The sequence below is a fragment of the Heliangelus exortis genome, chromosome 1, assembly GCF_036169615.1.
Source record: "Heliangelus exortis chromosome 1, bHelExo1.hap1, whole genome shotgun sequence".
In the NCBI taxonomy this organism is placed as follows: domain Eukaryota; kingdom Metazoa; phylum Chordata; class Aves; order Apodiformes; family Trochilidae; genus Heliangelus; species Heliangelus exortis.
The window spans coordinates 150248455-150275073 of record NC_092422.1 but is presented as its reverse complement, the minus strand read 5'-3'; the positions used below and the strand labels follow the sequence as shown (position 1 = coordinate 150275073).

The 26619-nt window shown below is 39.9% G+C and overlaps 1 protein-coding gene and 1 long non-coding RNA gene across 4 annotated transcripts in view; one reads left to right on the top strand and one right to left on the bottom strand.

The window, feature by feature from the left end:
- The window catches only part of RERG (RAS like estrogen regulated growth inhibitor), a 103849-nt gene that overhangs the window by 49563 nt on the left and 27667 nt on the right, over nucleotides 1-26619 (top strand). The window lies entirely within an intron of this gene.
- LOC139797781 (uncharacterized) lies at nucleotides 182-25947 on the bottom strand. Its single transcript, XR_011726581.1, has 3 exons — nucleotides 25736-25947; nucleotides 14387-14521; nucleotides 182-587 (listed from the first exon to the last, which is right to left on the bottom strand). It is a non-coding gene; the product is annotated as an uncharacterized lncRNA (long non-coding RNA).

Genomic DNA, 26619 nt, shown 5'->3' with positions numbered 1-26619 from the left:
TCCCTTTGAACCTATACATGTAAATCCTAGGTAGCAATCTTTATTTCTCCCTTGATCAGGGGAGGTTTTTTCCCAATACCTGGGTTCTTGGGACAAGAAGCAGTGAGGTAAAGCAGAGGGAGAGAGCCCGTAGTGACTCCTTGCCTTCAGAGGAGCTGCAAGAGGCTCAGCACTGTATCATCCCAGTTCATTGGAAAGGCAGCTGGCTTACAGCACCAAAGGCAGCAGCTGACCAGCTCGTCATCACATTTGCAGTAGTCTGGAGAGACACACGTGGCTGATTACTGTGTTCCCAACTGATGAGAAAAATCTGCTAAACCAATGGTTTTCAACTGGAGGCTGCTTTTCAGCAAAGAGCATTGAAGATGCACGCTGAGTCCTGTGTCTGCCTGAGCCAAGGAGTCAGACTGCTTAAGAGGAATGTTAGCATGAATCTCCAGATACTGCTGCTTATGCTCAGGGCACATCCATCATGGTCTCATCCTGGATACTTATCTCTTGGAAAGAGAAGAGGTGGGCGGAGAGACTGATAAAGGCGAAGAGCCCTGCTGCTAAGAGTAGCAGCCACATCCCACAGCATTTTTTTCCTGAAAGGCAAAACATAACAACAACATCATAGAAAACTCAATTTTCTCAATCTGTGGATTCCAACTAAACTGATGAGTGGAGAAAAGAGAAAGAGTGAAGTGAAATATTTGCAGCTGAACAGGAAATTTCTGTGTCACTCAAACCTCAAAATCAGGTTTTGCTCATGTATCAGCACATGTTGCTGCACTGGTATTTGCCAGACACCAGATGGGGATCTGAATTGCTTCACAGAAGCCATTAGCAATTCAGGAGATTTAGGAGGTTGCTGATAAGAGGAGATATAGCAGTTCTGTAAATTTTCTCATTACACATCGATAAAGGTTAAAGTGGAAGCTTTCATCTACAGTTGATCTCTCCCCAAATAGGTAGGGTGGTTGATAGTGACCATTTTTCTGGATGATAAAACTATTGCATTAAACCTTGCAGAAATTAGTAGGTTAATTCACCATTCCTCACTTAAGAGGCAGTTGGGGAGTTTGTTGGTTTTGGTTTTTCTTTTTTTACATCAGATCTTTGGAGGTTACTGATATTTGTTTATTGTAGTTTTAAATAAATTTACCACACACCTGAAGCTGTTGTAAAAAGGTGGGGATTTTTTATGTATGTTGTATCAGCAAATATTAGTAACCATCTGAGATTGATAAGTTATAAATGTTGAAGGTATAAAAGTAAGGTTAGAAAGTATAGTTAAGCATAAATACGTTAAATTTCACTTTTTAGTTGTTCTGTCCTGTTTAATAGATCCTTTCTAAGTCATGCTAGAGCCTTTCATGAGAAGCAATCCCTTTGATGGAAGTGTATTTGACTCCCTTTGAATGAAAGCACCATGATAAAATAATACAAATAGTAAGTTAGAACAGAAAGTGATCAGCACATTACCATGGTGGGATCTCTGCATTTACTGTTTTGTTGCATCTGTCTGAAGCCATTTGAAGGCAATAATTTGCATAAGGAGCAGAGCTGGGGAACACCACCAGAAGTCCTGGTACTGTGATGGGTGGATTGCATGGAGCAGCTGTAGGTGTAACATGGTGCCAACCCCAGTTTAGAGCAATAAGCAGTGGGGAAAAAGAAAAAAGAAGGGAAGAGGGAAGCATAGGCAGGGTTTGCACAGTGAGCCAGAGTGCCTGCTTCAGGGTTCACACTGTGTTCCCAGTGTTCCTTTTCAGAGCTGCACTGTACTTGCCATCACTTGGTGAGAAACACAGAATTCAGATCAGAAATATGCTCAAAAGGAGGCTGAAGAATTAAAAATAAGAATGGGTTTTTCCAAGGTAATGACAATTAGGGGATTTATATTACCCGCCTCTGTGATCAAAGTTCATAGTCTGCTAAAATTTTAAAGGTGAGAAGGTGATGTTGGTGTTTTATTTTTGGTTTTTGGTTTGGTTTTTTTTTTAATTGTGATGGGTTTAGATACTTGCCAACAGGCTTTTCTAAGTAACATTTTAGCTTGATGTCAGAAGCTAACATCTGCAGCTTGTACTAGCTGAAATGTTCCAGCATACTCAAGCAATTTGAGTGCTTCAGGGATTGTTACCCTAGTTCCTTGAGAGTGAAACTTTATATGCCACTTATAACGGAAGAAATCACAGCAAAAACACATATGAATAACATCAGTTACAGTTAAAAGATAGCTAAACATTGCTAGAGATGGATATAAACCAGAACAAATTGGATCCAAACATAAGCAGCCTTTTGAACAGAGAGATCTGGTTACAACCTTTATAGCTGAAACACCTCTCTAAATATTCCTGAAAGGAATGCGTAACAACTTTCACTGTAATATCTGAGTCACTTTTCAGTCAAGAGGATAGAAGTAGTGAAGACAGCACTGAAAAATTGGATATTAGGGGCACCTTAGGAGCTGTATAATAAATAGTGTTGGGATAAGTAAGGAGAAAAAAACCCCCACAAACAATAAAAAGCTCTTAAATCTCATGTATTTGGTTCTGAAGCTGCAAAGCTGTTGAATTGTGGACAAATAAAATGAAATATTTACCTAATATAAATGGAAAAAGAAAAGGAGCCAACCAGATGAGAATATACACTCATATGCATAAGGTCAGACTCAGGCTGCGAAAGAAATCTGTTCAGAGTACACTCCTGCTGTCAAATAACTTATCTGCATACTTTGATCCCAGATTGGGTCCTTTGATCATCTGCACATGATGCAATAAAACAACTGTATTCCTCCACACTCCTCCAAATGTGATTCTGGGAGCAGTTTGCTCTGTTCTATAGCAGTAAAACTGAGAAGCAAAGCATGCTCTCCAGCACCTCCCCATTAGCCCTCCAATCTTAAAGACCCCTAAGCACTTTTTCTGTTCCTCTCCCACAGCATGAAATAACAAGCCATGCTCTTGGACTATAGAAGGACCACTCTCTCAAGCTGTTGTTTAGCCTCCATGAGATCTCAGGCACTTCTAAGTGAAAAAATGCAAGAAAGAAAGAAAGAAAACAGCTGTCTCTTAGAGTGCTCTGTAGGGGATGAGGGCTGAGTGCTGGGCACTGTAAAGGCAGCTGTTTGATTCTGAGTGGATTTGATTCTATAGGTCTAATTGATGTTGTGGACTGAGAAGTCCATAAAGTATCAGTCAGACTGCTCAAAACAAGGAACTTATGACAGAATTTTATTGAATCAATTATTTTTCCTGATAAACTGAAAGAAGTAGGTGGATGTAGTTTTTACATACTAAAAGCTTGTTGGGCAGATTGCTAAAAATCTAATCATAAAGCATATGATTATAGATACTAAAGAAGAGATGACAGACCTGTCTAGATTAGAGATTAGATAATTAATTTAGCTATTTTAATGCGCTGTTCCTCATCAGGCATAAATCTATGCTGATCAATAACTAAAATGGCTGTAGCATGAACTGTATTTTGTCAAACATTCACTTCATTCTCTCTTCACAAGACTGAGCTAAATAATAAAATGAACTTTTTGGGAGACCAACAGTGAATATATTCACCCAACCATAAAGCATTGATTTGGTGGTTGCAGCTCACTAGGTGTCATCTCAGAAAGTTTCTCTCCCCATCACTGGTACAGATGTTGGAGAAAGATGCTGCACCTTGTGCCTGTGCACTGAACAAGGACCAAACAGGCATCTCAAAGATAAGACAATTAATCTCTAATGGCAGTGTCGATTAACAACAGTAAAATGTGCAATGATCTTGCATCAGGAAAAAAAAGGACCCATAACTGCAATTTTATCCAAATTTGGCTGAATTTAAGGGAATAAATCAATGGGATTTTATAACAGGCTGGTATGCTTCATGTGAGTGCTAGTATTTAAAGAACTGAGAATAACATTGCCAAAAGCAGTAGTTTATCCTGTTGAAATTAGGAAGCTTCCAAGACATCTTAGAGCATATTATTAACAGAGCATGTTTAAAAAAAAAACAACAATGATTGGGGCTTGGAAGAAGTCTCAGAAAATAACATAACTATTCATGTTTTTAATTCTTTTGCTGGGTTGTTTTTATTTTATGGCAGTTAGTACTGGAAAATGAAAATATTTTACTTCATAATGGAAAATGAATATGCTCCTATTAGGTAAAAGTTTGGACTATTCTGCAAAGTCATTAAAATTGTCAGGGAAAGAAAAGCAACTGAAAGCCAGCAGGCCTGCATTTTTCATCTCTGCTGGTGCAGAAATATAATTAAAATATTCCCCAACATTTGCAAATAAGCAAAACAATCGTGTGGAATATCTAGTTTTATTTAAAACAAAACGCTTTTTAAAACTGAAAGTTATTCTAAAGAACATGCATAGTTGTATGGAATGTCTGATTTATAACCCACACAGGACACCATAAGAAAGCATGGCCAAATCCAGAGCAAGCATAAATCAGTTGTTAGGTTAAATAGAGCACTGGGCTGGCTGAGAATCTCATCCTCATTCTGCTATTTTGATAGTAAAAGCAGGACATCTCATTTCTTTCTGTATCAGCTCTCACTGTTGTAAAGGCTCCACACAACTTCCAAGTCCATTATTATTCATAGATTAAAGGTTTGTAATATATGGCATTACATGATAGAGGAGGAACCAATTCTGTAGGTCAGAGTCTGTCATAGCTTTAAAAGAGCACAAAGTCCATCTTCCCTGAATTTGGATGATTTTCCTTTAGAAACAAAGCCAGGGAAGATAGATGAGCCATTGGCTGAAGGGGAGAGTTATTCTAGAATAACAAATATTATAGGAGACAGAGAGTCACCTTTTTCACTGAAGGCTTTAGAAGTTTCAAGATATATCACCCCTACCATGACATTTAGCTGGGGCAGAAGAACCCACTCCCACTCGGTTATCTGGGAAACCTCATTAAGCCAAATTCTGCTCCTTGACACATTTCCAGTGGCTGCTTAAAGACCAGATGGAGCCCTGCATGCATCTCATAAGGCCAAAAGTTCTGCAACTGCTTTACCACTAAGTAATAAAGATCTCACAACATTCTGCTCTTTGCAAATGGGAAAACAGAGACACAGATACTTGTGGTCCCCTCCCACGGTGGGGCAAAGATAAAACACACCTTAGGTCAGAGGCCAATCTTCCACCTTTAGACTATGCTGCTGCTATCCATAAATGTTTATTCATTTCATGCTTTAAATATGGGTATAGCAAAGGCAGTAGTAACATTAATATCAATATATTTTTTTATTTGCATTTTACTACACACTAGAGATGGCAAAATAGGAAAACTAGGGAAATGCTCTGTCTTCAGTTTGATGGTTGACTTTTGTCTGACATGGACTCCAAGAAAGTCAGCAGGAAAATTTGGCACTTTTGAACTGTGGAAGCATTTTCAAAAGTAACGATCACACTAATATGAAGAAACCATCTCAGACCTGTGCATCATTGTGATGGTGGAGTATGTTATGACTTGCAGATGGTGTTTGAGTGCTCCCTTTTACACTGGGATTAGTTCCTCTGTACAGGAAAGATTCTTCAGATACAAATTATATCATAATGTGAACAAAATAGAGAAGGATAAATTAATTGGCTGAAAGCAATTAAAACTTGTGATGGCTGTTTTCCAAACACTGGTGAACACTACAGGCCAGATTCTGTTCTCATTCTATACAACATATGTTTGGTAAAGGAGGGAAATAAAAGCGAAACTTATCTTTATGCTTGCAGGATTGTACAGTCCCCTAGAACAAAAAAAAACAAACAAACAAAAAAACAAGCCAAACAAAAAAAAAACCCCACAAAAACACAAAAAAACAAAAAAAACCCAACCAAACACAAAACCCCCAATCAAAACAAAAAAAAACCCCAAACCAAATCAACCAATCAACCAAACCCCATAAAAAACAAACAAAACAAAAAAAACCAAAAAAACCCCCAGACTGGGGATATACTAGTGTATCAATAAAAGGAACATAATAAACAGAATCTACGAAATGTATTTAGAGAGAAGCAATTCTAGTTGCAACAGGCACGACTACTATTTTCTAACTTGTCAGACTTGGAGCAAGAAGTGGACAAAGTTTGTGCTAAGAGCTGATGACTGGTATGTGGGAAAGGATTATGTTCCTTTCCATCCTTGATTTAGATCTATTCCACATTGCTGTTGGTCAAAATCTTTTCTCATCCAAATGCATCTGGAGATAAGCCAGGACATTAGAGACTCATTACAGCTTGTAGAGATGGGATGCCACCTGCACTACATCTTAACTTGATCTAAGTGGAATATGCACTGCTGATTTGAGCATAGAGTGATACACTGTCTCCAAAATGCTTGATGTAATCAGGACATTAAAGCAAATGTACCTCAAGTGAGAGCAGTCATACAGAGCAATGAGATTAGCAGAGAGACCATGCCCAGCAGAGCTGTCTCAGCATCATTGCTCCATCCCTAAGTCCCTCATCAGCAGGACAAAGCCTTAGCCCAGTGGCAAGTAATTTCCTTCCAGTTTGAAGCCTGCCAACACCTCCAAGCTAAGAAAAGTCACAGGTTTGTGAGAGTCAGAAGGGGATGCAGTACACGGTGATTTAAAATTGTTTGTGTTCACTGTATTATAATAAACTATGAGGCAATAATTACGTCCCTGAGGTAATATCAACTGCACTAACAACATAAGAAATTTGATCTGCCCGTTTCCTGGCCACGGCATGTGAAGTCACAACTATCAACCACAGAGCCTGGATGAAAGAGCCATTCTCCTCTATCTACACAGATATTTTTGTTTCTTCCGAGCTTATAAATAAAATAATCTTCGTGACTGGAATTACACAGGAGGTTTTTTCAAGCAAATGGTCTTGGATCCCTTGGAGCACTTGTGGAGGTGAGGGAAGTCAAAATAATTTTTGAGTCACAACTGTGATTTTTGAAATGTTTAGAACTGAAAATTTCTTCCTAAAAACCAAACCAAAACAGGTGTACATATACTCCAAGTTTCATCCTCTCCCTGGAGAAGCATTCATAGCTTTAGGGATTTCCATGGAGCCAAGTCAAATCACATGAGTTAGATAATAGCATGGCTCCAGGCCAGTTTGCAATCATAAATAGCAATAACGTGATAAAGATCTCAGCATATTTCTGAAAAGAAGGTAAATGTCACTGATAGACTGGTTACAAAAATGTCATTCATTAGTAAAAAGGTCGCAAGTAACTGCAAGGGATACAAATGAAATATTTCACCCAATTGGGGCTTCATTTTGCAGTCCCTTTAATTGAATTTATCAACCACATTTTCCTAACCTTTTCAAATACCTGCTGCCCTGTGATTTAAGGTCTGTGTTTGGGAACCTTGTGTTAAAAAGAGTCTCTAAGCCTGGGTACATGCTGGAAAAGGGGGGAATACTGTTGCAAGACAAGGGGATAACTGATATGTGAATGATGGCTCAAACCAAAGCTACTGACCCAAGCAGCAGGCTGTGTAAAATGCAGGTGTAAGTACAGGCAGAGCACTGGTGTTATATAAAGTTGCAACCACAGGTCTGATAATTACAGATGGTGTTTTGAAGCAAAGCACACTTAATCTGCAAGCATTCAGGAAAAAGGGATGTAACCTCATAGTGTCAAGAACGATATGACTGAACACTTGACTTCCTCAATCACTCAACGTAGGCAACAGAAAGTAGCTTATTCTTCAGGATAAGATGGAAATTTAGGAGAACGTGGAAGCTGATTCTAGTGTTTTATTTGTCTGTTACATGCAGGAATTCCTCAGAATCTAAATAGTCCTTTTTTTTTGTGTGTGTGTGTGTGTGTGTTTTCTTCTAAGTACAAGCAAGAAATATGGACTGAATTAGAGTGGAAACTTTGGTTTTCTAACGTAAAGAACTGAAGCATAAGCAAGAACACAGTCTTGGGGGTCACAAAAACTGTCTAATCCTCTGATTTGTGCAGCAGTAGAGGTGAATATCTCCAATGCTTGCAAAACACATAACCCAAAATTGAATTAAATTCTAAATCAATTACAAAACACCAAAGCTTTTATGCCACATAGCTTTTCCTCCTCTTCCACCAAACTGACACTAGTGAGCAAGTATGAATGGACAATACTAGCATCAACTAATAGTAGGGGTAACCCCAAAGTAGTTGTGCAGTTGCTCCTGTTCCCTGCCTGACCTGCTCTGCGTTATGTCCATGTCTACTTTAAGGGGAAGGAATTGTCTTTCTGTGCTGTGGTTTATGTGGTGTCACAAACGTTGATACTGATCTCTTGCAGCAAAGGTTTCTGTTTGATCTCAGCAGTGTAAGAGCATGGATGTTATTTTCATCAGGGCCTTCCCAGCCACTTGATTATTAGTTTTGCACAAAGCAGGATTGTAACTGGGCAGAGAGGAGAGGAAAGTTGTGTATGCAGAATAAGATTTGGCAATTCCTATATTTCCTGTAAGACAAGGGCTGTTTTGAGGTTGGCTTCTTATGTTTGGTCTTCCCTTAAATAACAAAAAAAACCCAAAACCAACAAAATCTCTCCAAAACAGAGAGCAATGTCACCTAATTTTCCCATTCACTGTTTGTAAAATCTTTATTAAATGAACTTATCTTTTACCTTCTCCCTCCTAACTTCTCTACTCTTTTTTGTGACGTGTTAACTTTGTTCTGAGTGTACATGTCCTTCCTCTCAGAGTCAGAGATAACAAATGTCCTTGACAAAATAGAACATCTTTATTTCTCACTGCTTACTTAAGAAGCAAAATTAATGTTTTTTCTGTGGGAGTAATTTAAGCAGAGATAAACTGCTGGTATTAGCATCTCAGAGATTGTCCCAAGCAGATTGTGTAACCTTGTTCATTTGACATATCTGGCTGTGCTCTCTTATAGCAGTATCCACATGATACATGAGACATGTTTTAGTTTTGAATCATGCACTAGGATAATGCATCTGTAACACTGCCACTGTCACAGTGTTCTCCTAAGGGTATTCTCTTAACTGTGCTCTTACTCACAAACCTCTGGTCTTTCATTACATTTCCTCCCTTACAGAATCAGTTGAGAGTTATTATTGGACCACAGTTACTCCCAAGCTGTTCAGCATTCTGTGTACATGAATTTAGGTGTGAAGCCCATAGAAACTATCCTTTGGAGGAGATGTTAAGGGATACTAAAGGTAGGGTTCAGTATTATAAACTGAAGTTCAACATAGAATCATACAATCATCATGGCTGGAAAAGACCTTGAAGATCAAGTCCATCTGTCATTCCTACACCACCTTAACCACTAAATTATCTCCCAAAGTGCCACATGTGCCTGTTTTTTTTAATACCCCCAGGGACAGCAACTCTACCACCTCTCTGGGCAACCAGCTCTAGTGCTTCATCATCCTCTCGGTGAAGAAATTTTTCTTAATATCTAATCTGAACTTCCCCTGGCACAACTTGAACCCATTTTCTCTTGTCCTAACACACATGCCTATGTGTTCATGTTTATGCAAGAATGAAGGATCTATCCTCTTCATGTCCTGCCAGGGCTCTGTGAAGCTTCTTTGAACAGTCACCTAGTACCACCTGATAGAGACACAGGCTGGTGTGAGACAGGACCTGTAAAAGACCCATGTTCTTCTAAATGGCTGCTAGAGGCACGTGAGGTACTAAACAGAATTTTTAATGCCACTTCATACCTGCATCCAGCAAACTTGAATGAGCCCTAAGTGTCTCCACTGCTCCTTATGCAGACAGCCAAGCAGCAAGCACAAACCAGAAAGTCAGTGGCACTCGTAACCAAGTAACTCGGTGAACAGCTCTGGTTCTCCTGATCTAAATATTTTCCAAGGTGGAAATTTTTATGATAGAAAGTTACTGCCTCCCTGAAATTGCCCCTAAGTAGAGCAGAAACATGATAGTTCTGTGCCCTTCTCTTCTGCTGTCTTAAACTTTTAGATCTTCTCTGACACGTGTGAGTAACTTTTGTTCCCTATGGGGAGAATGAACCCAGCTCAAGGTCTAGCAATCCATTTGATATCCTGGTATATTGAACTGTGACAACCAGCAAACTTGTTTGCCTCACAATTTCTGTCTTTGGTTCTCTTTGGCTTTCTTGCGTGGTCTTTTTGTTATCATTGGAGGCTGTATTTAAGTAGCCAAGACATTTCTGACATCACTCAAGAGGAACAGCATTCATTATTCTTGTGCTTTGGAGCCCAGAAGTGTTTCAGAACCTACAGCCATGGTTGTTTGCTGTGCAACATGTCCCTAGTGTTTAATCTCCCAAGTAAATATGTGACTCATTCATCCTACAGCAGTGTGGGATCATAAATATCAGAGGTTTCATCTCTCAACAGAAGGCCACGTTCATACGTGGTGGATGAATGCAGGTCTCTAGATAGTAAACACTCAGGCTCAAAACAACCCAAGCCTGCCACCATGAATAAAAAGCTTTGCTGTTTTGTAGGATTTCTTCTTACAATGCAGCCCTTGTAGTCAGTAGATCAACAGTACTCCCTGCAGAGAATTATGTTATCGAGTTTTAATACAAAAATATATAACAAGTATTAACTAAGCTTTGTTGTTGATTTTGTCTTAGTATCCTTTTAAGGCCAAAAAATACATACATTGTGTCATGAACTGTTTCCAGTCAAAAAATCTATGGCAGTTTCTAATTAATTGGACAGTTTTACCTCAGTTTCCCACAGACACTTGTGTAGCAATTGCGTTTCAAGAGGGCAATAAAACCACGGGGAAGTTTTGCACTGTAATAATACTTGGCTGTTTATCTGGGCTCAGGTTTACTTGGGTGTTTCATATTCTTTCCTGGTGGAGAAGAATTAATTTTAGAAGGAAAATATTAAGCATCTGTCAGGTAGGGGGCTTCGCCATCCTTGAGATTTTTTAGCAAAACAAATTAAGTCAGCTTAGCCCTAACAGAGCTAGAAAGAGTTTGAGAACACGTACAATCTCTTTTCTGTTCCTCTAGTTTCCACTTAAAGTATTTGTTGTTGTGTGCAAGTCAAATCCGGCATACAGATAGCACTAGAGAAGTACCACTAGGGACTCCAGCATTCCAGGTATGTTGACAACTGCACTTAAAGTAATGCTAAAATCCTGCTACTTCACAAATTAGTGGTAACTTTGGAAACCAGATTCTAACACAATAGCTCTTCAGGGGACAGTCTGGAGGAGGAAAAGCATTTTCATTTGGCTTTGAAAACCTTGCTTGTTTTCTTGGCCCCTTTTTCTAAGAGCCACTTCAAACCTAGCAGTTGCAGAATACACTCACACCCTGAGTGTACAAGTCTGAGGAACGTGGCACATTTCAAACTTTTAATCACAGCCACTAATCATTGTTCTTCATAACCCAATTTAGTTCTGCAAACAAGACAATTAAACTGTCAAGCTTCATCAGTTGCATTGATTTTCCAGAGCAGCTCCACGTTTGGCTAGAGCCTTGACTGGGATGTCTCCCCACAGCTTCTGCTCTTTCCTTGCCCTATTGAGATCCCAAGGCCAATCTTCAGAGCAGAAACTCTCAGACTGAAAGATTGTTATTTGCATGTGATCCCTGGTGACATCCAGAGTGCAATAGCAATAGGAATAACTTTCCAGAAAACCCTCAAGCTCTACTGCTCAAGAAAGGAAAGTTCTCTACAGCAGGAGCTGCCAGTCCACCACTTCCACCAGTAGCAGCAAAGGCAGCTTCTCCCTGTGATGGACTTCCTGCCATGCAACAACTTTTCAAGCTTCAGTTTCTAACTGGGGTGTACAATTTAATGAGAGCTGAAGCCCATATCAGGAGAAGCAACCACCAGTGTGATGGGCAGAGTTCATCCTCTTCAAACCTTTTCAAGACAAAGAGCCCTTAGTTCTTTGGTTCCAGAATAAATGTTGCTTAGTGGGTACATTAGATAGGTCTTGACTCTAACAAAAAATACTATAATAGAATTATACTGCACATGTAACTTATTTTCATCGTAATTCCTAACTCCTGAGCTCTAGAATGTTTCAACTGTACATTGACCAAAAATTAAACTTTAAGAAATTCACAGAGCACTAGAGAAAACTAAGACTTCGTTCCAGAATCTACATAGTGTAAAAATCTTTATACACAGAAATTAAGTACACATGGGAAATAAGAGACAACATGTAATTATGAAAGAAAAGGTGAAATACAGTCACTTCTTCCTGTTTCTCTAAAGTTACAGTGTGAAAACATCACCGCCTGGAAAAATTAATAGCTGCTTCATATAGTTTAGAGCAAAATAAGAAGAAATAAAAGTCTGAACAGCAGCTGTTAAATTGGTACATTGCACATCCAGTGAAGACCTTCACATCATTTTTGTTGTCAAAGTGCTGAAATGATTTATGGTCTTCAATAAATATCTCTAATTGTAGGTGGTAGGATATAGTAGAGCTTTGGGAAGGAGCCATGATTTAGACTTTTAGAGAAGCACTGGCAGGCCCGAGGTCTGTTTTATTGTGGAAATAAATGCTGGGCTCTCACTTCCAGGAATATCTGATCAATGACTAACCAGAAGGATCTCAGTCCACAGCATGAAAAACAATGCTAAAGTCTACGTTGGTGTGTAGTCAGGAATGTAAAGCACTCAAAAGGTGGTAATAAAGAGTGCTGGAATTTACAAGATCAAGTAAGAGTTATGAGATCAAGAAAAGATATACTCCCATCCTGACTCCTAAAAAGATTGTATCATACATGCATCCTAATCTGGAAAGATCTTTAAACATGCTTCATCTGGAAATGAAAGTTGGCATTTCATGGCAGGACACTTTCATAGAATAGTGACTGTCTTTCTCCGAGCTGAGCAGACAGCCACCTTGAACCTCACCAGCTCTTATACTTTCACCTTCTACTTCCCTCCTGAATTCTTGTTTAGTTAAAAGATATTAACAGTAGGGGACCCCATTCTTGGCAACACTTTCCTTTTATATTCAAATCAAGCCAGTGCTACTGGCCCACATCTTCAGCTGGTTTAAATCAGCATGATTCTGTTGGTTTCACTGAACCTCAAACTCACCTCTTAGCTTCACTCTCATTGTAGGGTTTTGCCCTACTGCTCATTGTAGCTCATGCTGGTCTCATTTCACTGACTGTTTTCCCTCTACTTAGAGCCAGTGAAACCTCTGACCTGCTTTCCTCCTTAAGACTTTTACTAGTCAGGAGGGAAGCCACCAGAATGGTCACTTCCTCCTTGTTAGCTCTGTGTAGACAACTGGAGCATGGAGCAGTGTCCAGAATTCTCTTGAATTGTGTCACTGCACTTCTGGGAACCATAACTGAGAGAGAGTTTGGAAGAAAAGTAGATATACTTGAATATCTACTATTTGAGTTTTTCAGATCCTGCACATTATTAAGGTGATCACAAGACTAAGATTTTCAGCAATGAAGAAGGAACCAGACAACCCAATATCTCAAATGGGAACCCTCTTGTTGCCTGAGCTTTTTCAGCTCTGTTGCACAAAACTCTACAAAGATCTTCAGCTTTCCTGTCTAGTCCAGTCACCTGGACCACAGTCAGATTAAGTGCATATTTACTCTGGCATCTTAGAGCAGTGTCCTTTCCAACTCTTAGCTTAAAGGACCAAGAGTCATTCTGGGACTTAGTGACCATTAAATTATATGTTCTCCCTGTTCTACATTATCCAGGTGCACAAATATGAACACTGCATGTGATTCAAGTCCTGCTGAAAAGGTACATAACTAAACATGTATCAGAAAGATAGATGTAAGTATATTTCAGGGTAGGTAAGAATGTGGAAAAAGATATTCTAGATAGATCACTGAAGGCACAGAATTATCAATCCACTATTTTTCACCTTTGAATTTTTTGCATACCCTTGCTGTCATACACCTTGGAATGTTTATTTATTTAAGTGAATCCTAACGCTAAAAGAAAGTAATCTGATGGTAAATTGAAGCAACACTTAACCTCATCAATCCTTGCTTTGAGCTTCTGCAATGCTACAAAAGCCTTTTTTACTGTGTTTACATAGTGCAGGTGCTATTCATGAGCCTGCACATTGAACATTTGATATTTAAGAGAACCTTCTTTGAGGAAAGTTCAGTATTTTTGGTCTCATTCAAAACCAGCAGGAACAGAAACACACGAAAAGTAGTGGAACTACAATCTCAAACTTCAAAAGAAGTGCTGAGCAATTTTGGCTTACAGAGGAAGCTTCAAGTAACAGGAGCAAATAAACAGATTAAATTGGATGAAATCAAGATGGTATTCAAAGCAAATTTGTGCACTGATTTTCCTCATAGAATTATACTTAGTGAATGTAATATACTTGATATTTTATGGGAAAGAAAAAAAAGCAATAAAGTCTTAACTCTACAGAAAAAGGTCAGCCTACACCAGAAAAAAATCTCATATTAGCATTACCTGATGGAATCCAGGATTGGAGATTTCTTCCTACATCAGCACTGCAGAGTAGCTCTCAGTTATTTATCTGTATACCTTCTGTTTATCATAAAGCAGTAAAATATGTTCTTCTAGTGAATAAATCATCTTGCAGAACTGTGAAAACAGAATTATGTAAGGGTTAATACCACATATTTGTTTTAACTTGCTTACATAGCCAAAATCATTGTATGGATAGAAGCTATGTCTAAGTGTGTAATTGTGAAGCATCAACTGGAAAACGGGAAAAATAAAGTGCTTATCAGTTATTAATTGGGAGGACTAGCAAAATATTTTGAAGGCTGTTAGATACATATGCAGGACCTAGGTCCCCAGAATTTAGCATATATTTAGTAAGGGTAACAGTTGAAGGAAGGTAATACAGGCACTAGGTGAGAAATTTGCAAAAAAGTAATTGGAAAATTAACCTGTAAACAGCACTAAATTACAAACAAATCAGAAGTTGTAACATAATATGATCGTGAAGCACTGAAGCATATGATTGATTGTTGCTAAAAATTCACATCAATGTATAAAGAACGTAAAAAAGATCTTAAGTGTAAAAGCTGTTTCTGATACTGGAAGACAAATGCACCTATGCTAGGCTTTCATTTATTAATCTTATGGCATGGTTTAGGCAAAATGGATACAGGGGACAAAACAGGAGGAGAACAGACAAAAAAAAAGACATGGGCTCAGCGGGTGAATATATAACCAAAAAATTAAAGAATATGAAAAATAAGGAAGGCAGCAATACTTTGAAAACCTAAACCTACTCCTTAAGTCTTTATTCTTGCAAAAAATGTATTTTTATAAAGAGAACGTGCCACAAGAATTGTTGTGGTTTTGTTTTTTTTTTTAATTGTAATTGCTATTAATTGTAGAACAAGCATCCTTATGTTGTTTGTGGAAACAAAGTAAAAGAATGCAAAGCAAATACACATGTAAACCAATAATTAGTGCTTATTTGATTACTGTTTTGGAGAAACAAGCAGAGTGTTTTAATATGAGTTTGTAAACATTTCCTTACCCAAGCTGCCTGCTCAGTTGCACATCATCTACATGCAAGTCAGATGAAAATAAGCACATGCAAAACACAGGCTAAAATTCCAAGGGAAAATCCCTTAAAAGTGCAATAAGAAGGCTGAAGGAAAGCAAAGAAAAAATAAAATTGTTCAAACTTTTTGCTTAATAAACAACTTTAGAAAACTGTCGAGCACAGAAGGACAAAAAGATACCTACTCATCTTGTATAAACTCAGTAGTAGATTGGCAAATGGAAGATTTTAAACCAGGCTGTCTGCCAAGAAGAGAAGTGGAAGTCCCCAGCTGTAGTTAAATAGACTGACTCTTCTTCCCATGGAAGCAGCAGAGCAAGAGCTCCTCTTTGATGTTTCCTAAAACTTCCACCTTTCTGTGGGTATTGCAGTGAAAATCACCTGCAAGTTGAATTAAGCGCAGCAGGAGGACTGGAAATTTTTAGTACTTACATCCTTTTTATTCAGGTGTTTGCATGGGGAGGCAAAGGATCTGTTAGGGGAAGGGAGTGCCCCAGCTGAGGAGCTCCCTTCCTGCCAGGGAGCAGAAAAGGGCAGCAATTGCTCTCAGCTGCCTGAAGGCTTACAATGCAGATTGCTTGGCTGGAAGGAGGTTAAAACAGAAGAGAATTTGCTTTTCAAATACAAAGCTTTGATGGATAAACCATACAAACTAGATTTAGTTAAGTGTCCCCCTCAGCAGTTCCACTCCCTTCCTCACTGGGACAGATCATGCATGGGGAGAAAGAACCCCCAGTATAGGTTGGGGGTGGACATGCTGGAAAGAGGACAAGAGGATCCTTGTTCAGAGGACAAGGATCTGTGGGTCCTGATACACAGTAAATTATCCATGAGCCAGCTGGGTACCTGGGTAAGTAAGGCCAATGGAATCCTGGGTTGCATAAAGAAGAGTGTGGCCAGTGGGTTGAGGGCAGTCATTCTCCCCCTCTACTCTGCCCTGGTGAGGCAGACTCTCTTGTAATGTGCTCTAGGTGATCCTGCTTTAGTGGGAGAGTTGGACTAGATGATTTCTAGAGGTCCCTTTCATCTCTGATAATTCTGCCGTTCTATGAAGCTGAGAAGGTACATCCTTTACTGAAACATCTTCTACTCAAGCAGTGGTATGGTGTCTGAGTTTTCCCACTTCAAGTGGTATTGCTTGAGCAATCATTCATCTCTCCTATTAGGTTAAAATAAGTATGAAGAATTTCTGGAATACAATGCTGTCCTTTCCACGAGGGCAGAACATCTGAGTAGGGACTTATTTTCACAGATTCCTTTCAGAAACTTTTTTTCCTTACTCTGTCCTTTCTCCTGAACAACACACTCCCAGAAGCTAACTTGCACCAAGCCAGCTGATCAAAACCCAAGGGAAAGCTTCTGTTGAAGGTGCCCTTTGTTGCCCTCTGGCTGTGGCCTTGCAGGCAAAGCCATTCAGCAACTGCTGTGGGATGCTGCAGGAGTTGTTGCTTTGTCCCACAGCTCAATAGGCAGCATCTCACGGGAGGAAGCCTGGATCTTCTGTTCAAACTACCTTGTTTTGGAAATCTTCTGGATGTTATTAGATTCTGTAAGGCCTGACCTTTAAAAGTCAGGGGTACAATTAGCCAATCTGGCCAGCTTCACATCAGCAGCTCACGCTAGGCTAGGAGAGGCAGGAACCAGACAGTTCACTTCTGACTAATGCTGTTACAGAGGAACAGGAGGTGGACTCAGTCTCTCTAATTAAACTGCAGCAGATCTGCTCAGCAGGCTCTTATGGTTGAGTGCAAAGGAGAGAGCTCATGGAAAGCATGCTAGAATGGCCAGGATTCATCTATTTCTGTGGCATAGAGATTATTGTGTTGATTTGCTGGCAGTAGCCTGTCATCCAGCTGGCAAAAGAAAGCAAAGGTATCCAGAGAAATGGGGGAACCTTCCATTACTAATAGTCTGGTCTGAAGGCCTCTATAGTATCAAACTAGATACTATAGAGACTAGATACTATAGAAATTATAGTATCAAACTTTCTCAAACTAGAGCATAAAAGCCTGGCTACAATGGGGGGAAAGGCAGCATGGCCAGGAGATTGCTTTCATTATCTGTGTAAGTGACTCTCTGCACTGCTTTCATTTGTATGTCAGAGTGTTCCTGAAGATCAGAAGTCATTTGCTTGAGTCTGACTCAGTGATTTTTTGGTGTAGGTGAAGACTCAGGCACCAAAGCCTATGATCAGTGCTAAATGGTCACTCCTCTGTCTCTCCCTGTCCCATCTACTTTAGAGATGGAGTTAAATGACAAATAATTCTGCATAAAGGTGAATCTTGCAGCTCTGTTGGGCTTTTTCATTTTTCATGGTATATCAATTGGTTTGAGTTGTGGACTGCATTTGTCAGTGTTTGCTGTCCTTTCCTCTGGGGATCTACTGACATTTCTCACTTCTTTCCCTCTATCCTTCTCACATTGAATTGCCTGTTTCATTTCAGTCCTTTTCTGTTAACATACAGAAAACCTCAGACATAAGCTACTTTTTACTTAAATCAGAGGGGTCTAGCCTGAATTTGGCTTTTATTTAGGCTGGTAACCTATTTACAGTACAAACTGTACTTGCAGTATAAACACAAGTCAAACTTGATCTGTTGGTGCTGCCTGTTTTGACACCTTGTTTCTCTCATCTGTTACTCAGAGAAGCAGGTGAGTTTTCCTAAGAGTTCACTGTGGAAGAACCACAGGCTCTCTGTTTACTCCCAGAGAGCCTGGAGCTGTCCCTAACCTTCCTACGGAGTGCCAAAATGACCCTGTATACTCAAGAAAGCCAAATATCCTTAAACGTTATTGAAAGCTGACTGTTTATGATAGGAAAAAGCAGAGTGGCTATTCTTAAATTGTAGGCATTAGCTGCCTTCAACTCTTTACCCAAGGGACAGAGATCAGTGCCTCCAGGTTGTAATCCAATGCAGGAGCCCAGTCTATTTTCTAGAACAAAAAATTTGGAGAAATCAGCCTTGAGAGGCCAAAGCCACCTGTTGCAAATAGAACCCCAAGGCACCTTAGATCTCAGCCTAAGCCTCCAAGTTTTCACATATCAGCAGATAGTGCAAGTGAGCAACTACACATTTGATGCGTGTTAAGGTGGGTGCAAAGCTTGGGCACTGGTTTTTTGTTTGGGTTTTTTTGTTTGGTTTGTTTTTTTTTTGTTTGGCTTAGAATCATAGAATCATAGAATTAGCTGGGTTGGAAGGGACCTCAGAGATCATCAAGTCCAACCCTTGACCCACCTGTGCGGTTGCTAGACCATGGCACTGAGTGCCACATCCAGTCTCTTTTTAAATGTCTCTAGGGATGGAGAATCCACCACCTCACCGGGCAGTCCATTCCATTGCCTGATCACCCTCTCCGTAAAAAAATTCTTTCTGATATCTAGCCTAAATCTCCCCTGGCACAACTTAAGACTGTGTCCTCTTGTCTTGTTGAAAGTCGTCTGGGAAAAGAGACCAACTCCCACCTGGCTACACCCTCCTTTCAGGTAGTTGTAGAGAGCGATGAGGTCTCCCCTGAGCCTCCTCTTCTCCAGGCTGAACAGCCCCAGCTCCCTCAGCCTCTCTTCATAGGGCCTGTGCTCGAGTCCCTTCACCAGCCTGGTTGCCCTCCTTTGGACCTGTTCCAGGACCTCGATATCCTTCCTGAACTGAGGGGCCCAGAACTGGACACAGGACTCAAGGTGTGGCCTCACCAGGGCTGAGTACAGGGGCAGAATCACTTCCCTGGACCTGCTGGCGACGCTGTTTCTGATACAGGCCAGGAAGCCATTGGCCTTCTTGGCCACCTGGGCACACTGCTGGCTCATGTTCAGCTTCCTGTCAATCCAGACTAAGGCTTAACTTATTTCAAAATCATTTAAAGCTTCCCAATGGTTTCTCAGCTAAGCATCTGAATTGTCCCTCTTACTTGTCTTTCTCTATTTGACTACTTCTGGTAGATTTTCCAGCTGGAAAATGTACTCCTTTGACTTGCAGAAAACATTGTTAACATAATTACCTCTGAGAAAATAAAAAGCTCTAGCACTTTTGTGCTTGGTCCTGATTCATGTCAGTGGTTTTTCACCTATATTTTTCTGTCCTGCATGCCATAGTATCATGCAATCAGTTACATATTAATGCACAAAACTTACCATTATTTAAAAATATAAATGATAATAATAATAATATATGTTGCCAATATAATCTATAATGAGAGTCTCAACTGGCATAGGTGCCCGTTAGTACTTGCAAAGCTAGTGGGGGTTGTACTTCTTGAAAATAATGAAAATGCCAGTAGTTGTGAGTTATAAACAGAGACTGAGGGGCAAAAAAATTTAACATAATTGTGTCCCTAGAGCTGCAAATAAGTGCCAGGAAAACTGGTGCTTCTGGAAAATATTATGTGGTCCCTATTTACACCTGAAGAACTTAAATCTATTCTTATGGTAAGTGAGAACTTTCAGCAGGCTGATGTTGGATCTGGGGCCTCTGAAAAAAACTCTGGCCTCACTGAAGTGACTAGGAAGTGTTTCAAATGCCATTTAAAGATCTCCCAATCTTTTAAATTGGAGTCATCCAAAATTTTGACAACCGTGGATCAAATGATATTATAGGAATTTGCTCAGATCAGGCTTTTGGAAACAAATGTAATTCATAGTCATACAGTACAGTGGAAAAATCATTTTGCCAGGACTAGGGGAAAAAGATTCATGGGCCATCAGCTGTGCAGCCATGCACCAAGCTTTTGGAGTGGCTAGTTACTCATTAACCTGCTTTTTATGATACTTTCTATTTTCTTGATCAGAGGAGGAAAAAATGCATAGTTGCTGCAAGTTCTATTGGATGTAAGCAAAAGAAAGTTTCTGCACTTTATATTATTTTTAAATGGAATTAAATTTAATTTATTTTTATATAAATCAGACTTTTCCTCTGTGTGGTAGATAACAGCTTACTTGCCTATGTTTGAGAATCAAGGCTCACACAAATACTGAAATCTAAAGACTGGTAGAAAATGTGGCCAACAGTATTTGGATGAGTGAGGGGAAAAACAGGGTATGGGAACATTATTACTAAGAAGAAGTTCAAACCCTAGTTTGCAGGAAAGTGGTCACTTGGTTTTGTTGGTCTTAAGATCCTCCTAATGAAAAAAATAAAATAAATTCCTTTGTAAAAGGACAAGAAAATGAAGATGTAGTGATCAAGCAGAAGGGTGAGAAAACCTGCCTTGAAATTTTACCTAAATTTGAAGTATTTCAGGTTTTCTTTCAGAAAATGGGAGGGGGGTATTGGGAGGGGCAGTAGCCCGAAATGGCAACGTTTTCATTTTAAAAGTTCCAGACAGATCTCTACCAACAAAGGCTACAATAGTTGTAGTGATACTCATTTTTCTCTGCATTCATCTGCTACTTATATAAATTTAACCACCCTGTCCCTTGCCCTCAGACTTGCTGTACTACACCAGTGTTTTTACCATGACCCCTCTGGCACACAACCCTTTGATACCTCTTTGGATTCATTAGTCTCCTGTTGTGGTTTCCAGAGCTTCCATCTGCCATGTGTTAGGCACTCTGGTTGTGGCCAGCGGGAAGCTAGCTCAGCTCTGGTGGAGCAAGACCATAATAAACGTCTAATCCTACCCGAATCTAATCCTAGCCAGCAGTTATTGTCCTTCTTTCATTAGCTGAGTGTTTATGGACCCTTGTGGGATGTTGTTTTCCTTCTCTGTTGGGCTACATGCTTTCTTCAGTAATTAGTGTAGCTTGAAGAAAAATCTGCTGGAATAAATAGAGGAGGGCTTTGGCTTAGTGGGAAAGGAATGAAGAGACAGGTGGGAGCTTGAAGTGATGCTTTTAACTAAAATTGGACACTTGTAAAAAACACAGTTCCAAGAGATTAACCCTGACAACACACTCCACAACGTGTGCCTAGCACCCTCCAGCAGTACCTGGTGAGCAGATGCAGTGCTACCCACCAGCAACATCCAGACAGTTCTGGAAAACCCAGGTAAAGAGGTGAGCAACTAAAGAGTAAGGGGGAAAAAGTGGCCAGCAGGTTTTCAAGCAGTTCCCTGCACAGAGTTTGGCCCAACAATCCTTTTTCCGATGATTTTTGAGGCTGATTTAGTTTAACCAACTTTCTAAAGAGAAAGACCAGGATCTATCCACATAAAAGTTGCTGAGATATGGCAGCGGTACTTTATTTACTTGCAAGATGATTTTCCAGGCTTTTGCTATGAATAGCTAAGGAAAAAGTTGAAAACTAGTGAAATGTTTGCAAGAACCCTTGCACGGAAGACACAGGAGAGATGAGAAGCTTTCTCTGTAAGAGTCCACTCTACAATGCAGGAATTTAGTCTAAGCCTCCTTGTTTTCAGCTATTGCAAGCCCAGGGAGTCCTAACTCCTTTCTTGTAGGGGTGGAGCTGCTGCTAGTATCAATTTGAGAACATTGCTTATCTCATCACACCTAAACAACTCCCCGAGGGTATGAGCTTCAGGCTACAGAAAGGCAAAGCTGTTGATGACTTCAGTGGGTTGGGCCTCAGGCTCCATTTGAGGAAGGAAGAATTCAGTACAAAAGCCATCCCAGCAATACAGAGCTATGCTGAGCAATGGCAACACTTCCCAGCTGTTGAACAATTTAGCAGCCCAGTCGAAAACAGCCTCCTGATCCACGTTCCTCTAGGAAAATTTTCAGTGGCACGTGAGTTTTCTGCCCTTCCATTGTCAGCATTATTTCCAGGAATGTTTTTCTTTTTATTAGCCAACGCTTTCTACCACAGTGGCTTATCTGAAACCGTGTTGCAATGAGCCTTCTGCTTCTCTGCTTTCCCAAACACACAGTCCTGGTCTTATTATCTCCTCTGTCAATGAGTGACAGCCCCTGTGCTTTATCTAATTAAAATGAGAGTATAATGTATGCCCCTTTTCTAACTAGACCACATTCATTCCTTTAGAGTACTGAGTTATGCATATCTTGTTGCCAGTTCTTCTGTACATTTTTCTTTCAATTTTTTTTTTTTTTTTTTTTTTGGGGGGGGGGGGGGAGTGGGAGAGAGGGGAGAGTGGGGCATTGGGGGGGCTAAGCCCCGAAGAATGGGAGGGTGGGGAATTCAAAGAATGGGGAGAAATAACAAAAATTCCTTCTCCAGCTCTCACCTTGATAACAGCTGCCTTGAATATTCATCCTAAAGGACAACAGGTAGAGCAGATAGAGCAGCTAAGTCTGCCTGGAGCAGCAGCATGGCAGAGCAATGCTGCTGGGGGTCAGGTGCAGGATCACTGTGGCTTTTATTACCCCTCCAGGGCTCCATGTCACTGAGGCTCTGCCACATCTGCCCCAGGTGAATTAGGAGGTGGGGTCACAACCCTCCCAAGTCCTCTGCCATCTAAACAACAAGACCACAGGGCAGAACAATAACTGTAAGATGGAGCTTAAAGACCATATATTTTCTCCTATATGAAACCAAATCAATAAAGAGAGGGTCAGACTACTCTAAAAATTACCCTTGCTCCTGGAAGAAAGGTGAGCAAAGCTCTCAGCTTTGGCTGAACTCAGCTGGACCTGTAGAGTTCATCTCACCCTACAGCAGGGTCTGTCAAGAGACCATAAGACTCATTTTTACCTACCAGGAAGGCTATGGCAGGGTGCACCAGAAGAGTTCAAAATGCCAGCTAAATTTCCCTCCTTTTTAAAAGCAGGAAGAAACTGACTGTAGAATATTCTTGCTGTCTGTTCACAGCTCATTGAAAATGAAGCTCCTGGCAACCAGTAAAATGAAATTAATGCTTTCCTTAAAGGTACATCTGTGCAAACATTGCTTCAGAATCCAAGGAAAAAGTACTGTTTATATTTCCAAAACACTTCTGCTTTGTCAGCATCAGCCTATTAGCAGTGATAATCCATATATCATCCCAGAAGCGCTATCATTGCACCCAGGTTCCAGATGAAACTCAGGAGTGTGCATAGAAATAAAACCCATTTTTTTCTAAAGCTGCTTGGGGCTGAAGGAGGAAGATAAACCACAAAAGAAATTTCTACAAATGCCCTAGTGGAAGTGAAATCACCAGGTGTAGGGTGTGTTTTCTTCAGGATCAAGGCCAATTTAAACAGTCTCCACCTTTCCCACAACACCACCTTCTCTTATCATTTGGGTTTTTTTGGTTGCTTAAAGAAAAAAAGAGTAATTCACTAATTCTATGTAGACCTCATACCCACAAAGACATGAATCAGCATGACTGTGTGGGTGAACTTGGTGAGCTACTGGGGAGTGACAACAGCATACCTGGTGAGGAGACACAGATGGAAGGGCGTCCTTAGAGATCAACACCATTTAAATGCTCTTGGCCATCTCACTGGCTACCTCTCTGCCCTACCAATGTCTTTCAAAATATAATTACCCATTATTCTGGGCAAAGCCAAACCAAAAATGTGCTGAAGCAAGGCATGTAAACCACTGGCTCCCAAGCCACTGCGTCAGCCTTCATTATGAGCAATTGGAGGTTTTCTTACTTGTCAAACTGTAGATTTCCAAGGCTGTTTCCTCACAGCTCATATGATGTCATCGTGAAGAGCTAAGCAAATGCAGATTGCTGCAGTCAGTATACAGCACTCTGCAGGGTAGTAACAGGACAAATAAATATATATTGCTTTATTCAAATGCTGGCAGAAAAAGTGAAATTGTTTATATTCTCTCTGCTCATTCTAAAAAAGATCAGGAGGTGAAACTGGGGAAGGATTCTTAAAAAAAAAAAACAAACAACAAAACAGCCAAGAAACATTAAAAGAAAAACTAAGAGGTTTATCACTCTGCCTTGAGAAAATAATAAAGGTTAATATCATAACTGCAAGATCTCTGAAAGATCTGCAAGATCCTGAAAGATCTCTGAAACCCTTGACACTCTTATCTACTCTTGTGGCATGTACCAACCAAACTTCAGGATAGAGGAGAAGATCCTAGAGGGGCAAATGAGACCATACACTTAAAAAACTGCCATGGGATCTTTAATGTCCCCCTAGAACAAACAGGAACTTGGTGTTTGCAGCCTCATGTAAAAGAAATGAAGAAAATCCTATCCCTAAGGTGACTTTAAACTGGGTAAACCACTGAATGAGATAATGACTGTAAGAGTCTTGAATATATGACTTATCTTTGCTATCTGTGGATGCGTAACTCAAATTCAGCATGAATAAATGTAGCAGAGATTCCTCTTAGCATAGACCTTTAATTAAGTGTAGCTAATTAACTAGCTGAGAGCAGAACACTCCCTGTATCCATAGCACTCTGGGGAGGCAGGGTCAGGTCTCCTGGCAGCTGTGGTGAACATCGTAAACTAAGTTATGTTAATCCCCTAAGTTTCAGACTTGAGATAAGTCAGAGGTTTTACAGCATCCATTATCTACTACCGTATTTTTTATTTTGTTTGAAGACATATGACATTTATTAGCTGAATGCTCTTAAGCATTGAAAAAGAAAGCAGAAATTTAGCATTTATATTTAGAACATGCTTTCCCCCTGCCACACACACACACACACACATCATTGTAAAGTTTACTCTGAACAGTTCCCAGGATTGTGTGTCCAGATTCCAAGCACAAGACTAATAATAACCTCTACATTATTATAGGCACCAAATGAGTCCTTATAAAACTGGAGCTGCAGCCAGGAGATAGGAGATAATAGCTGTTTATGAAAACAATGAATTAAATTAATTTAATGTTGTCACTAGGACTGGCAACCAAGCACACTACACTGTAGTATATGTTTGGCAGTGCTTATCTTTGCCCATCCTAACATGCCATAGCTCTGATGGGAAATCATTACTTCCAGGTTCTGGGGTGAATTAATCTTTCTACTGACAGCTGTTGTGTGGATTAAGCTGTGATGTGAGATCAGGCAAAGAACCAGCTAGGCTTCAGATTTAAGCAGGCTTTGGTCACTAGTGATTTATGAAAAGTTGCTCTCTACCAACATCTGCTCTTCCAGCCTGCTCCACAAGAAAGAAATTATGCTGCAGGTACTGCTCTTAGATACTATTATGTGGCTACCAGTCCTGTCTCCCTTAGGGTCAGGATTTTGCCTCTAGAAAGGAGCATCTCTGTTAAAAAACCTTTATTTAGACTGAGTTTTCTTCTTCAGCTAATAATTTTTCCACTTTGCAACATGTATCTTTGCACTGTGAGATGGAAGTATGTAGTCCATAGCATTTAACTTATTTTTTACTTCAATTGTTGTTCATAGTCTACCCTTCACTTTTCTAATTCTTTAGAATTGCAAACTCTACTGTGGAAATAATACCTTTGTCTCTTAAAGAGCTTCTATACTCCTGCTGCTGTGTCTCTCAGTTCTCCACGTGCAATGGCAAAGCTGTTTTCTGTAAAAAGGAAAATAAAAAAAGAAGAAAAAAAAAGTGCTCGTACAAACAAAAATTCAAGATTTCAGATGGAAAGCAAGCAACAGACACAGAGATCTTAACAACAAAGAGAAAATGAGGGAAGGTAAAAAAAAAAAATATCATCAGGACATTTGCCACTACTTTCCTTGAGATGCTAGAGGCAATTGGAAGATTATACACTATGTTGCTAGTAACTAGTCACATAAATCTGAAGCCCATTGTGGTTTATGTCACTATCTGATGTATTTGTTCCCACGCGCCTTCCTCCATTCATTCTTCTGGGAACTTGTCCAGGTATCTGCTTCAGATACTTGGCAATGAGCCTGTCAGAAAGAAAACAATTCCCTATCTTCTTCCTTTAAAATTTCAGGTAGCCAAGGAGCTGCAATGCAAAATCAGCTAATAGCACAATTTGAAAAGAATGGGTCCCCATATATATTTTATTGTTCACTGCATTAAAAAGCTGTAACATTTATCGATGATTATGTCATCAGGCTTATAAAAAAAGAGGGTTGTGAAAAATCCACGAGCCAGTTTTCAATGTATTGTGTTGCTGATTCTTCATTTCCCTGTGACACGAGCACCTTACAATCAAACATCTCTTGATTGATGACCCAAAATCAGTCAATAGGGCTGATTATACAAACTTGTAGCATTCACCTAGGCTCCTTTGTCAAAGCAAGCTGGAGATTGCACAGGACATGTAATCTTTCAAGTGTTTCCAAGTATATCCTACCCCATCAGGATTGTAGTTGTAACATAAAATTTTTCCAGGTTTTCTGACATT